The sequence below is a fragment of the Haliaeetus albicilla genome, chromosome 4, assembly GCF_947461875.1.
Source record: "Haliaeetus albicilla chromosome 4, bHalAlb1.1, whole genome shotgun sequence".
NCBI classification, from domain to species: Eukaryota; Metazoa; Chordata; class Aves; order Accipitriformes; family Accipitridae; genus Haliaeetus; species Haliaeetus albicilla.
In genome coordinates this window covers 50,270,016-50,285,882 of record NC_091486.1, presented here as the reverse complement: position 1 = coordinate 50,285,882, position 15,867 = coordinate 50,270,016, and the positions used below count along the sequence as shown (strand labels likewise).

The 15,867-nt window shown below is 45.2% G+C and overlaps 1 long non-coding RNA gene across 1 annotated transcript in view; it reads right to left on the bottom strand.

The window, feature by feature from the left end:
* The window catches only part of LOC138685205 (uncharacterized), a 60,492-nt gene extending 45,123 nt beyond the window's left edge, over window positions 1-15,369 (bottom strand). The window contains exons 1-5 of the long non-coding RNA XR_011324486.1: window positions 15,108-15,369; window positions 14,497-14,755; window positions 11,066-11,151; window positions 10,624-10,691; window positions 9,749-9,835 (exon numbers count right to left, since the gene is read on the bottom strand). This is a non-coding gene — a long non-coding RNA (uncharacterized lncRNA). The remainder of the gene's footprint in view (window positions 1-9,748; window positions 9,836-10,623; window positions 10,692-11,065; window positions 11,152-14,496; window positions 14,756-15,107) is intronic.
* Between the last annotated feature and the right edge of the window lie 498 nt (window positions 15,370-15,867).

Below are 15,867 nucleotides of genomic sequence, written 5' to 3'. Positions count from 1 at the left end.
AGAGAGTACAAGGAGTAGAGAGAAAACAAAGATGACTGTCACGTCTCCAACTTTACTCCAGAAAAGTAATCAGCTGAGCAAAAGTCCTCCTCCTCCAAGGAAACGTGGTAACTGAATTTCATCTTCTTCCCCTTCCCTCAAGATGGACGGTCTTAATTGTTCATGCCAAAAGAGCGAGTAAGAAAATCTTTCAATCAGTTAAAGGCGATGGTGAGTGACAGCAGGCCAGACACATTACCCGTCTCTAGTCTCTGAGAACTCTACTGTAGCTGGGATCTGTTCATTTGTCTGGGATAGACTGTTCTTATGACCTACAATCAAACTCTCCCATTTGTTGGCTATTCAGATTACTTCCCAACCCTTTTGCAAAAGTTCCATAAAGTTTACAGTTCAAGCCTGATCTTTAATTTGGGATACGCTTGATTTTATTGTCCTCTAATGCTTCTCCCATGCTTCCTTCCTCAATGCTGTGTTTTCTGCAGGATGAACGCTCCAACACAGATTTGGCAGGAAAAAAAAATAAAAAAAATCAAATGGGTCTATCTCTCCAACTATGCTTTTTTTGAACATCAGAAAGATATATCTTGTAGTTACCTAAGATGATGTGGTCAGTGTTATAATGGTTTTTTTCCCTCAGCTGCTGTATTATGCTCAAAGAAAAACAACAGATGCTCTGTCTTTTTAACATTACAAACAGGTATCAAAGGGATGCCCTGGGAAGGTAGGTGACCTGCAGAATGATTTCTCTATTAGAATTTAGTCCACACAGTGAAAAGATTGAGTAGCTCTGTCCTATGGATATATCAAAAATAGCAGACCTGCTTCCAGGCATTGCTGAGGTTGCCATGATGCAACCTGCTTCTTCCATGCTTGAAGGTAGTCTTGAAGATATCTTGTAATGCTACAGCAGCGCTTTTGTGGGACTTCACAATATGAGGTGGCTTACTAAATTTGGAGAGAAAGCAAGTATAAAATTTATGACCTTTAAATGCATACCACATGCTGTCAGCAAGAAGGCTTTGACTCAGAATAGCCACCATGTCTACTCCCAGCTAGACATGAGAAACACAAAGTGTCATGGAAATATCAGCTGCATGATGATAAAAGAATCACTTGCTAACAGGTCTATCGAGAGTAATGCCAATCTTGCCTCCTTTTGTTCACACCATCCTCCTCACAAGAAGGAATACAAGTTGAACATTCCCGTACCTGGCACAAAAGAAAGGAGAGTGGAGCTGGGGATCCATAACTGGGGTTAAATGCCAAACTCATCAAGGACATAGCAAGGATACACCATCCCCATCACGCTTATAAAGAAGAAGAGAGGCAATGCAGGAAGAGAGGAAGGGGACAGGCAAGCAAATAAATAAGGACAATGCACAATTTATGAAGACAAGAAGGTAGTAAGTGCTACTCACCCAGAGTGTAAATTGGTATTGATGTCACAACACAGCCCAGCCAAAAAATAATGATGATGATAATTTAGGGCTTGCACTATATCTCACTCAAGCCACAGTCCTACCCAACAGCAACTCTCATCCTGCTGCTTTCTTCCCCTTCTCTATTCATTGGTGTCCTCCTAAATCAAATACACTCGATGTTGATTTGATTATATTTCCTTATTTTATTTATCATCCATCGCTCACTTTTCTACTCTCCTCACAAGTTCTCAGTGGGCATCTCAGTCATTTTCTGGTACCTGGCAGTACTCAGAGGAACAAGCCTGTCTTTAGGCCACAGGAATTAGAATCCTTATGCTGGTAAGGATTCATGCATCCTTCCCAGCCCTCATCTGTCATCCTTTAATCTCGCCTGTTTTATGCTCCAGATCCTGGCTACCCAGTCCTGACTTCCCAGGTTTATAGCCCTGACTTACTTCCCTCCTGTAACATTTTACTGCCTGGTTATCGGCCCTTAGGGGCCTCATTTACACAAGTGCTGTTTTCGCTATAGTTAAGACTAATTCACTGGGTTACAGTTTGCTCTTACATCCTACATTCTGTTCAGTTCCATGTCTCCTCTCTCCTGCAGGGAGGCAAAGGATTTTCTAATGGACAGGAGTTTTGTTTTTTGGTTTTTTTTAAATTATGGGTATTAATCCCCTTTTGGGTGTTTCAAAGCCTGAACTAAATTCTCCTCCTCTGTATAGCATGATTTTGCCTGTTTCTCTTTGATGCACCTGTGCCCTCTGGGTCCTTCATAACATCTGTGGGACCTCAAGAAGGAGACTTCATCTGGGATCTGCTCTCATCATCGAATTTGATGTTCTAGGGGAATGGCAGACCACAGTCCTGAGAAAGCCTTGGGAGCCAGATATGTCCCTTGTTCACACCTCTGGTCCAGCTGACAGTATCCTGTTCCTAGAATGTACATGTGTGTTTTATTATTTTTTTTTTTTAAATTTGTTTTCATTTTCTCATTAGGGAAGGAAATACTTTCCTTGTCATTTATGTTAATTTCTTCCCTAAAGCTTTCTATGGTTACTCTATGACCATTAGATTTCTACCTTTCTAATAGACACACACGTACAGATACAGGTAAGCATACACACACAGGTAATATATATTGGTGTAGGTATATGGCTCATTTCAATAAATCTCCCTAAACAAGGCTCATTTTCCAGGGCTGCTTGCTTTCACAGCTCCAAGTCCAGCTGGGTCTGCGATTTATTTTGTTTATGGACCGGTTTTCATATAAAAGCACAGCACAATCAATGCCCTTCTCTACACTGACTAAGTCAAAACCACAGAAATCACCTACAGAAAGACAGAGGACACAGTCAAAGGCCACGTGGTCAACCTACGCGTGGCCCCCAGGGCTGTACCTAATGTGCCTAAAATGGAGCAGACAGGTGGTACTATGGAGAACAGGTAAGTGTGATCCATGGAAGCTATACAATGTGACCTGTTTAGGGTTGCATGCCCAACAAGACTTAATTCAACTGCCTAAGCAACTGAAAGAGAAACTCTAAATTTGAGTCACATTAGAACCTCCCACATGCCAGGATCAAGAGTTGAATTCTGTTTCAGCAAACTATTCAGCATCAGCTTAATTCCAAATAGCACCATAACAATGTCAATTACATGAAAAATGAAACATGAATTTGTAAATAATACTGTCTTTTGCTGTTCTCTGTTACTTTTACAGGATCAAAAGCTTATTGCCAACATTTATTAGATTTCCCAACATATTGCAAGAGATAAATAGATATTATCCCTATTTTTTGATAGCTAAACTGTGGCACAAAGAAATTAAATGAGTTGCCTAAGGTCACACAATGAACAGTTTAGGAACTGGATCACTGGACCCATTCTTTCCTTCTAATGTCTGTGTTTCTAAACAGCAAACCCTCCAGGGGTTTGGCACACACTTCCAAATGATTTTCCAAAACTACCAGTATTGGCATAACTCCATTCCTATAGAAGCCAGTATGCTGTGAACAGAATTAGACCAGCTTATTATCTTAAATGGCAACAAAGCTAAAGCAGGGCCAGCTGCAGTGCAAAACCTCACCCAAATGCAGAATCAATAAATCTCCAGAGGAAGTGACAATAGTAAAAAAACCCCACAGCATCAACAAAAAAAAAGCAAAACTAAAACCAGAAATGAAAACACAATCACAAGAATTTAAGGGTCATAGAGGAGCAAGAGTTCAGTGTATTATGGTATGGTTCTAATCCGTGATACGGGCTTCTGGCTACTCTGGGATTGCACATAAATAATAATATCCCACACATGCAATTTTTTTTTTTTTCTTAAATTGGCCTCTTCAGCAACAATGACAACAACCAGATCCTCATCCCACACACCTTTCTTTTCTTTGAAACCCACATGCATCTGCATCATACACTCAGATTAAAAAAAAAAAAAAAATCCCTTTTTAATAAACGGGGATGTACCTAAATTGCTACCTTGCAGCAGGCACATATATACTCTGTTCACGTGAGCCTCAAGAAGTGTGTGATTGTGTTCAGTTTTTGTTCTTCATGGTCCTTCCTCTTTCTCCAAGTGCCCAGCATCCCCTCTTCCACCCTCAGAGATGTGCTGTGTGCTGCAAGGTTTTCACTTGATGGCTGATGGAGTTGCCCCACATGGAGGTGGGAGGAAGGAAAAAAATCACAGCTCTGTTGCTGCACATGTCTGCTTCCTGGCCTGGCATGACAACCCCAGCACCATTCCCAGGAATGCTCTTTGAGAGATAAGGGTGTCAGTGCTGCAGGATCCCCCTCAGACCCAGCTGCCAGCTGGTACAGGCAGTAAAGAAACAACGCATTATAAATTCCTGCAAACCTCACTTGTTTCAAGCCACAGAAATCATGTCTAATGTATTTAGCAGTTAAAAATGAAGGAATCCGAAACTTGACGCATGTTTCTATGCCGTGGGCAAAACTACAGCTCCAGACTCCTTCATCAAAACCCTGTCAGGTGGTCTAGCAGCAACTACCTGTGGGATCTGGAGATTGAGACCTGCTCAAAGCAGGCTCACCCTGCATAATACTGGTTTCAGGAAGAACCATGTCCTGCCATCCAACCCACCATTGGCAAGGGGCTGATGCAGACATATATATCACGTGTCGATGGAACCCTGGAAGGGCTATGTCCTCAGTCAGCACCCAAACCTGAATGTTTCCACAGATGACCATTGAAAAAGTGTAATATACTCCACCATTCCTATATGTACTAAATACTACATCGCTCATTGGACACCACTGTAGAGACACGGATTGGTAAAACTGACCATCCCTCCCTCAGTGAGCTCAGCTCACTGACTCCAACAGACCTATTTATATAAACAATAATTACTTTTCTGAATAAGGGATTAAATCTGCAGCTATTAGGCTCCAACGTGAAAGCCCAAATGACAGACACTAATCTCTCCAGGGTATAAAAGTAGTTTTTAGATAGTACATTAACTGGCTGCGTAGTTTTATCCAGAGAGTCCCCACTCCATAATCAGAACGTGTATGCCCTGTATACTACCAGATCCCAAACCAACATATGTAGTGCATGCATTAGCAGCAGTTTACCACTGTGCTTCTCTGTGCAAATTCCATCATTGGCAGCATTCCCTAACTCCTTCCAATTCATGTGGAGCAGAAGGGGGGACTGCAGTAGATTCCCGAATGTGCATGCAGTGCTTGCTTTGTAGTAGACACGTGATACGCTTAATTTTCTAAAATGTATATTCAGACATAGGGGAGAGTTGGTCAAGTTTTAAGGTGGCTAGTAACTGTCTCCAGCATGAAGACTCCAGGGAGGTCTGGAAACAAGTATTCTAAGGACAGCATATACATTGGAGATGACATCCTAGATAGTCTTCAGGGCTACAGATATAGATGTGTGGACTTAGAGGTGGTGAAAAAGTACTTTCTGCAAGCTTAGTAATCTCTTACATCACCCCACTTGTTTGGAGGGAAAAGGACCCAACATTCCAGCATTCCCATTTCCAAAGAGAGTCTGAATCCCAAGTGAGAAAGAAGTGTTGCACACCTCACTTATGTTGATGATCCCATCGAGCATCAGCAATGCTTTGCTTTGCAAGTTTCTTGTGCTCCAGGCAGGAGTTTTCACTCACTGTGTTCAGTGAACGTAGAACAATAAAGGAAAAACTTAAATAAAAAGTTTCACCTCAGAGGCAGGTGCTGAATGGGAAAATGGGCAAAGGTCCTCCCACATTTCCAATATAATCCTACTTCCAGCTAGGGCAACAAGGCCTCAACTGGAATGTCCTGGCAAAATGAATGCTAAAGCACTCCTTCCTCTGCTATATGTTAGAGGAGAGCATGACAGGTGGCTGAAAGTGCAAAGGGTTGCAAAACACAGAGACCTTAGTTGGAAAACTGAAAGCAGCAAGTGAAAATGGAAAGTAGAAGGAGAACTGAATTCTGGGTCAGCATTGCCGGACTAATTCTTCTAGCCACCATTATGTGACTGCCCTAATAAACCACTTGAATAACAGGCTGGGTACAAGGAAGAAGGTGAAACACCTTCAATGTTTGTGTATAAACTTGATTTTTGCATGTGCTTATTGAACAAAAATCCAGTTCAGTCTTGAGTCCCAGACAGTGCCCCTGCTTCCCTTCTCCTCACCAAACCTAGTAAAAAAAAAAAAGAAAAAAAAAAAGAATTGGCTAAATAATAGGGTAGGGTGTCCATAGTTCCTTGGGCTCCCTTGACTTCTGTTCCCTCATCCTGTAAGAGGGATTGTGTTGAGAAGGCTTAACTGGATCTCAGAAGCTCAGCTATCTCCAGAGCAAGTCCTTGGGACAGAAGAGCCTGAACCTCCCACACCATACACCATTGGTGGCTTGGAGTTGCAGGGCTTACAGTTTTGGTGGTAATATTCAAGGTCTGTTTTGCAAACTGGTAAGTGGTAACAATCTCATGGACTTCCAACAGTTGTTGCTATTCCTCCAGTTTCTAAGTAGATGATGATGGGTGGAATGAAAGCAGCAGGAGCCCCACACAGGAAGAGGTGAAAGGAAGGAAGGGAGAATCAAGAGGAGCCCTTCCTTCTCAGAAACTCTTCTTTTACCCTTTCTGTATCAGCAGAATTCCCTCGCCTCTCTACTAACGTACTGTAATATGTCAGCAGGCTGAAACGAAGGCTGCATTTTCCCATGAAACATAGACCCAGGGCAGGAGACTGCATGGGCGAGAATTTAGGGTGGATCTGCTCCCAGACTCATCCATCCTAGCACCTCATGTTCTCCCACTGCTCTTATAATCAGAAATAAAATTATAAAAAACAGCTTTTCCTTCATCATAGGCTGACAAATGCTCATCCAAAGGTCCTTGAAATTGGTAAAAAGACTCCTACTGACTACAATAAGATGAAGGCCACTCCAGCCTTTCTTCCAGAGGATCTAAAAACTAGCAGCCATGCCTTAATCTGAAATGTTCTCTGATCATTCCATTCGCTAGTAACTAACGACCCTGACACCAAATTTTGCCATTTTTCCCAACAAATCTGAGTAGTATTTATTCATCTTGTACATACGCCAAGGGGTAAAAAGCTATTTTGTTTTGGATACATTCTGTGTGACTCAATTTCTAAAGCACTAAATTGTAAGCCATAAACCCATGTCATTATTTACTTTCTAAAAGATAACATGGAGCCAGCTTCTCCCTGTGTCTCTCTCCATTTTGCTGCCTTTTGGAGGCATTCTTTGCAACTGCTGCATGGCTCAGTAATTCCCAAGTCAGTGCATATATGGAAAATCTCTGTCAAACAACGGCCCAGGAGAAGGAAGGAGGAAAGCTCACTTCACCACCAGACTTGGTTCTCTCGTGGCTCCCCCCTTCCCCATACCCAGATGCCTCTGTGCCCATCTTCCCTGCCTCCTTGTTTTGTGTACAGAACAGCAGAGGTGGTCACGCTCCACACCCATTTGGGGGAAAGGAAAGGGGGAGCAGCGTGTGGCAGAAAGAGTGGGGAGGGGGTCACAGGGGAACAGAATGAACTTGTTCTCAGAGAAGCATGGCGTCCAGACTGGCGGGTTTCTTTTATCCTGTTTCAGTTCAGTAAAAGCCTCAATTAACTCCACATTAATTATTAAATCAGAACAATGCGTCTTTGGGTTCCAACAGCTAAATTCTGTTACTGCTGTTTCTTTGGGGAGCTTGACTAGTTTTACAACTCAGGACATAAATATCTTTCTTCAAGGAGTTCCTGGGCTGTTGTTTTTATTTTCCTCTCTGTGGGAGCATTTTTAATCACAGTATCTCATGCATGCATGGAGGGAAGCATTTCTGGGCCCGTTGCACCCCGAAAACTTTTTACATCTAACACGTAGAGCTCTTCCAGGCTCCAACAGGTGCTAGCAACACAGCCATGAGATTTCAGCCCCCCAGGTAAGCTGTCAAATTAAGGCTCTCCAGGAAGCTGGAAGCATTTGCACAGCCCCTCTAAAACAGGCTGCTTCCTTGTAAAATGGAGTGCTGGGTTTCCAGGTACACATTATTCTTTAATCCTACAGCTGCTTACCACCCTTCGCTCCATAGATGACCCTAGGAATTCTACCAAATAAGGCCAGTATAGAAATATTTGCCTTTTTCTTACTGCATTGTTGCCAGACACACACACTTACAGGATGTTCTTCCATTCTTAGTTATTCACTGATGTATCTGTCTCACTGAGCAAAGCCAACCATCCCCATACGTACCCTGCTCATACCATCATTATCCCTTTTCTTGGCACAGGTCAGGAGGACTGAAGATAGCTGCTCTCCATGCATTTGACCAGTATGCCAAGGACCCCCACAGGGAGAGAAGAAAAGGAGATACAAGTTCCAAATAAGGCCACTCAAAGCTCCTCTCCTGCCCTTCAACTTTGCACAACACCATGAAGTACTACCTCAGTACAAAGCTAGAAACCTCTAGGCAACCCTCTTAGCTCAGGCCTCTTAAAAATGTTTTTGCCCTCCCAGCCCCAACCTCTCTTACTTCCTCAGTATATTTTCAAACTCTGGGTATTGTAGGTTGAGTTTGATCATATGTCCTGCTTTCTTGCCCCAGATTATTTTGGAGACAAAGGGCTTTCCTAAAGTCTCCTGGAGAGTCTCTGCCTTCCACCCATGAAGTTCTAGGACTTCCTGAGGAATGAACAGCTCTAGCCCTGTAAAATGCTTTTATTTCTTATGTGAATGTAACGTCTTTGGGAAAAAGCCAACCTGATAGAATTGAATGCAAAGGCTTTACAGCTACAAAATGGGTGCAGCAAGGGCTGGCAGAACATCTGCACATTGTCTGAACTGGAGGGAACAGACTCCATGGGTCAGAGAGCCTTCATTTCCCAAACAGGGAAGTCTCCAGCTTCATGGATAAAGAGAGAAACCGTTCCTCTCCTCCCATCCTTTTCTTCCTCTGCCAAGTCTCTCCCTCTCTTTCCTGTGTTGTGAGCTTTTGCTGCTCTGCTCACTGTGTGCAGAATGAATGAAAGTGATTAGAAGCCCCCGGGGCCCTCTTCACAGCTGGAAAGAGGAGGAACAACTCCGCAGGCTTCTCTGTCAGTTGTATGGGGCCCCTAGTCTCTCAAGCACCTTGTCCCAGACAGAGAGGAGCGGCAGGACAGAAGAGAGGGAGGTCACCAGTGATACACTACAACACAGGTCAGAGAGCAGGAAATACAGCAGAAGGGAAAAGAAGGGACAGGAGATACATGAAGGGAGAGAGATGAAGCAAGGAAAAGAGGGTCTCAGCTGAGACCAACTTTCTGATTTACACTGCCCTTCCTCTTTGGCCCAGAGGAAGAGGGATTAAGGGTATTCTGTAGTCTTGCTCCTCGCAGACAGCATGAAATCATTGGGTGGAAGGTAATGGTTTCAAATCTGTATTGAGCTGAGTTGGGACGCTATATGCAATAAATTGATAAGAAGGGAAGGGAAAAAATGGCGTCCTATATGTACCACCATGGGGAGAGCTTTGGTGCTAGGCACAGAATGAAACTCCTCGCTATAATAATAGAAAACTGGGGGACCGTGCACATTAAAAAAAAAAAACAACACACAACAAAACCAACAAGTATAGAAAAATAGACATAAGTAGATAACCAAATTCAACAGGCAACTGAGCAGGCAGCTAGTCAGTCAGCCACCTTTTCTGTCTCCCTTCACTGCTTGGATTTCTGTTTCTGCTCAGACTGGGGAAGCTGGCAAAACTTCATGCTTGACCTGCAATACCACTGACAACATGTGATTTGTTTTGCCTCTGTTGGAAAAGACTGCAGTATTTGCTGTAGCAAACTTACTGTCTGTCAGCCCACATGTCCTTCAGTGATGCCACTGACCACAGCTCTCCAGTTCTTTTGGCAGAAATGACGAGGGGAATGGAAAACCTACAGCAAATACATTTGTATTAGAGAAGCTGCTTCCACCGTGTCTTTTTAAAAAAACAGAATGGTCTAGAAGGGGACCAGCAGTAAATATTTTCTTCTATCTTGCAAATGTTTCAAGATACTCTACACATTGTTGCCTGCATGCATGACTGTGTGTGTGAGCTGGGCATTTGCCATCAGTGCATATTATGCTCAGAACATTTCTGATCTTGCAAATTTCAGGTGTAAGGCTATCCTGTGAGGCTGCTCCCTGGGTGCCGAGAACACAACCCTCTTGCTCAGAAGAAAAAAAATCCCTACAGCCAGATCTAAGTTTCTAGGAGTACCTGTCTCAAAGATACGCCTGGAAGACACTACCCAGGGCTCTGGGTTGCACAAAAAAGAAAAGCAGACAAGAAGGCACACTGTGGGAAGGATGTCTGGCGACTGTGTGAACTGTGTGGCACAACTACCCACAAAAATGAGGCACTGGACAATGCTGCAAGAAGCATGAATTCAATCCCTTTATGCTACGCTCTCCCCTGTGCATCCCTTTGGCCAGTTCCACATTATCTAACAGAAATCAAATTGTTCATCCCCGTGCTGCAGTTCTACATTTGCAAAATCCACCTTTGAAAGAGTTTTTAAGATCTTGGGTGAAAGCTGCTATTATGCCTTACAGTTAATTACGTAATCATTATTATTTATTATTGTGGGAGTTTCTAGAGAAGTTGTATGAAAGCAGAATAGCAAGCTTGACCTTGTGTACTCACATCTCAGTCTAATTCAATATTCTTTATCAGACATACCTTTGCTGTAAAGTTCCTCAGGGTAGGGGCTCGTTTGTTCTGCAGGAAGTTTGCAACACTTCAAAATGCTACGAAAACAATTAATAAAATTATCATTATCAATCACGATAAATACCAGCAAAGCCGCCTGCCTATGGATAGCAAAATCTGTATATTATTGCCAATTTAGAAGGGATTATCAGTGGCAAGTGGAAAAGTCTCTCTAAAAACGTTTAACTATGGCTTATTTTAATGCCCACCTCCATTTGCATTTATGGAAGACACATTTATGGAATAGAATTCTGAAATTTACACACTTAAATAACGTAGGCAAATAGAAGAAAAATTAAGGGCAAGGACAAAGAAGCAGCCTGTTGAGGCTTGTCTGCTTGAGAGAAATCCACATGTTCACCCTGGAAAGTGGAAAATGTCCAATACGGAGCCCCACGATACTCCTGCTTACACTAGATTTATGTCAATGGAAATCCTCTGACACCAGCTGAATTGCTCTTCCACACCAGCATGACAGCAGAATCAGGGCCAGGTTCTCTGCAGGGGAAAAGAAAAAAGAAACAATCATCTGAACAGTTTTCATTTGTATCTGTGCCTCACACTCTGCCCCATTTAAAGCAAGGCAGCATAGGACTATTTCTCCCTTCCGCTAGCAGGGTCTAATAAGAGCAGTAAGAACTGTTGACAGCTACATCCTTCATCTGAGCATCTCACAGCACAGACATTTCTCAATCAAACATCACGCTATTCATTCCTGTAAGACATATATGGATGTCTGTCCCCACTCTACAGGTGCACAGAGGCCCATGGGGAGTTGGTAGACAAGCTGGCAATACGGTCAAGAAACCCCAATTTCACAGACCCTTGGCAGAACTTGCAGATGACTCTTGTTTTTACGCCAGATAATCCACTGTTTGCTAAGAAAAGAAGAGATATGCTTTGCTGCCAAGTGTGAAAATCAGTGCGCAGCCATAGGATCAAGGCGTAACACCACTGTCCCTAAGGCCAGCCAGGCTGGTCATTTTGATTCATGGATTTACAGAGAGAATCCCATAATCTTATTTTAGCAGCACCCAAGCACAAAAGGGAGCAACCTCCCGCAGACTGGAGACAACAGGGAAACTCGCACAGTGGGCCTGATCCAGAACTGCCTGATGACAAAGGAACCACTTCACAAATCCCTGTACTTTTCTACAGGCTTCACCCCTCAGAGAATCCCAGCAAGATGCTAGTGGAACCCACCAGAAATGGACCTGTGAAGGCAAGTAAAAGGTCCTGCCATCTTATCCTGGTCCAGGAATCCCCTTCCACATGATTAATTATTTGTACTGTTAAGCAAACATGAGTGCTTTTAGTGCAGACTGAAGAAGGGCTGCTCCTAATCAAAAGCAGCCAGCTTGTTTATTTCTATTGTTTTCCCCATTGTCTATTTTGGTGTTTATAAAAACCAAAGTTGGGAGCTGTGTGGCTGTGGCCTCCTCACAGCAGCTGGCTTGCTTGTAAAGCCTCCACATCAGCCAGAAGGACATACCAGCTATTTCGTTCATAGAGCAATCCCAGTGGGAGAAAATACCCCTTGGTGGCAAGGCCAGGCCAACGTCTTTGTGCCTGCGGTGCACAGAAGTGGTTCCCCAAGCTGGCTCCAAACAGGCCAGCACAACAGGGATGGCTGTGACGGAAGAGCCCACAGATACTCAAGCAGGCAGACCTGATTATCTAGAAATGTGCAGTAAGAGGCATGGACCATCACTCCAGCCGAGAGCTGGGAACAGTGGCTGCACTTCACCTTGGATTCTGCCTGTACCCTCCTTGACAGCTCCCATTCATAACCCTACAGGTCCTTTTCTTCGGATCCTCCCACCCTGTAGAAAAAGGATGGTAAGCCAAAGTCTGCTTGTGAGGCTGCTGTCCCACTGTCCCATGCTGATGTGTCCATGGGACAGGAAGAATATCTATGTAGTGTACCTAACTTGGTATGAGAATTGCAGTCGCTGGGCTTTATCTGAGTGCGTAGCAGTCACGCATGTACTGTTGATACCCCACATGGGCTTCCAATTTCCAGTTCCCTGCTACCTGAGAAAAGGTAGATGCCTTGAAAATAACCACCAGTTCGTTATACCAAGAGCTAACCTGATTTCCACTGTTCACTTTGATAATTCTGAGCCTGTTAAATTGAGTGGCCATTTAGCAATTCTGATCACCAAGTTCACTGTGTTGGAGAAGTTTCATAGGCTGAGGTTGGTTTCCTTCTGTTGTCTTTTCTTTAATAATAAAAAAATTACACACAGCCCCAAACCCCTTTCAAGCCACAGCAAGAATAACAGACTCCCCCAGCAAAACACTGGCCAAGAAGCACAGCACCTCATAATATGTACATACATCAAACTGATAACTCCTGAAGAAATAAATATAACCTAGAAGAGGAAAATGAACTCACTTCTTTAAACATATCAGTAATATAAGCCACGGGCTCAGCAGAAGAAAGAACAAACTCAACACAAGCTAGGAAAAAGGGGGAAGGAGGCAGAAACGTTACTTTTGCAAGGGATCACATAACACCAATTACTGATTAGGCATTAGGAAAGGGGTATAACAGCCATGGAGCAGACCATAGCAAAATACCACTGTGCAGGTTGATAGGAATGCATTTTCTGCTCACTGTTAGCAGCAGGGACATCCACCCCCCATGTGTTTTCCCTCCCCAAAGCAGTGTTAGTTCTTCCTTTATTTTGGAGAAGCTGCTCTGAGCCCTGCTTCCTTCTGCCCACTCCCCCGCTACATGCCCTGTCCTCCCTATTGATTTCCATGTCCTGTAGAGCAGCTCCTGTTCCTACAGCAGCTCTGGCTGGAGGACTGCAGAGCAGACTCCCTCACCTCAGCTCCACAGGAAGAAGGGGTAACATGCAGCTTTACAAAAAGCAGCCCATCTTAAAACTGAGCCCCTGTTTGTGAGAGAGCAGTTCTCAACAGGTCCCCTCTGGCTTGGAACCCCACTTTTCTGTTTAGATCCCAAGAGGATATGCTTAGCCACACTCTTAACTCCAAATGTCATAGTTAGCTCCCTTTTCTCACTAGCCCCATGCATTAGCTGGGGGTAGTTGTCCAATTCTACCGTACTTGTAAAGAGCAGAGATATAAACCTTTAATGGACACTGTAATAAGAGTGGGCAAAGCACCACCATACCACTGTATTAAGAGTGCTGAGCTATGTAAACAGGCCCAGGAGAGATCTCTGCATGCTCCCAAATATAAACTTTCCTGTGCTAAGGGACTGCAGAGCCAGACAGGTTAGAGGGGAGAGCTATTAAAACCATCTGAACTTGAGCAATACTGGGCAGCTTGTACATTTTTTCATTTCTTATAGCTGCTTACAGTCCCAACTTTTTCTTAATATTCTTTTTTTGGCACAGGACTGATTACATGCCTAATGCCTGAAGAAAAGTGGGAATACTGAAGGATTAGGAATACCTAAATTTATGGCAGGATTAGCTGGAGTTTTATCCTGCTTGACACAGAGTACTAACATGAACAATCAAGTAGGACATTCCAGCCCCATTATCTCCTACTCCTGCTGTAAAGAATGCAGAAATAAAGGATTGCACACACACACAAAAATTTATGACATTCATTTGAGATATCCCAGTCTGTTATGAGAAATCAGCATGTTTGTTGAATAATTCCAAAATAATTCAAAAATATTTTTTAGAAGAATTAAATAAATGAAAAGCCTAATTCTTCTCTTGCTTACATCAGTTTTACATAAAACAACATTAATGAAAAGAGAACCAAACCCAAAGAAAATATTTGGTTAGATCTCATTCCACTGCCAATGAAATTTACCACTGAGCTTAATGGAGTAGGACCAACAGCAGAAATACCTACATCTTCCATACAGCCATATCACTCAAGGCTCTGCTCAGATGTTGATGAAATTAGCATTTCTGTGACCAGAATGAATGATTCAGGTGCTAATCTAGTGCAGATTTCCTTGGGTGACCTTGGGCATGTTTCAGTTCCCTTTCTCTGAAGCAGGGATAACAGCCCCAACGCCTTGGATGGCTCTTGGGGAGACATATTCACAAGTTTGCCATGGACTGGGATTGAGTTAGTGATGGATCCAGACAAGAACAACGGACAGATCCTGTAGAAGGGAGAAATAAAACACAGAAGCATTACGAGCCGATTTTCATATGGGAACTCTAGGTTCTCCGCACCGCAGAAAGCCAGCCAGCCCTCCACACACACACAGGCACTCGAAGGATTTTCTTTTAGACTGAGAATTAGATTTTTCGAGTCTTTGCTCCTACACAGGGCTTGACATTTTAAACATATAGATCAAGCGACCCAGAATAGCGGAGCTCAGGGGTAACAACAGCGATTATTTTTCAGTAGGAAACGCTCGTTTAAGCCTTATGGAACTACGTTCCAGAAACGCCGCGGAACAAGCCGTGGTCTGCCCCTCCCCGCTCCCTCTTTCCCCTGCGGGCCCGTACCCCTGCCTTTCCGCTGGGGCGGGGTTCTTTATCCCAGGACAACAGCCCTCTGCCCCCAGGCCTGAGCCGCTCGCAGACAGCGTCTCTCCCGACGCCGAGGCTCTCCGCTCCCTGGCGCTCATCCCCTCCCTCCCCGCTCTGCTCGGGGACGAGGAGAGGAGGGAGGGAAGGGGGGGGTCCCCTCGGCGACCTCGCCCGAGCGGGGAGAGCCGCGGTGGCCGCCAGCCGAGGGCACGGCCGCGGCGGGCGCGCCGCCAGCCGCCGGGCGGCCCGTTCCCCGCCTCCGCTCGCCGCTCCCCCGGCCCCACGCCGGCAGCCCGCGGGGCGGCGGCGGCCCCAGACGGCGCGGCGCGGCCGGGGGGCGGAGGCCGGGGCGGTGGCGTGGGGGGGGGCGGCTTCCTGGAAGCGGCGGGTGTCGGGTGGCCGCCGCCGGCCAGGCGCGCTGCGGGCCGCGGGCAGCGCCCGGGGAAGGCGGAGGGGGGAGAAACGTGGGGGAGGCTGCGCCGTTCCGCCTGAGGGGAGCGTCCCCGCGGGACACCCCCCCTCGGGGCTGCCCCTTGGCATGGGGCGGGGGGGAGGTGAAGGCGCCGCTCTGCCCGCGGCAGCCCTGGCCCACGGGGGTGGGAGGCGGGCCGGCGCTGTGCCAGGCCTGCCCCCCCCCCCCGTCGGAGAGCTGGAGCCCTGTCGGGTCAAACAGGAGGCACGCCGGAGAGGAGGCTGTGCTTCGGCACCGCTGCAGCGAGGGGGACTTGGGTCTTTC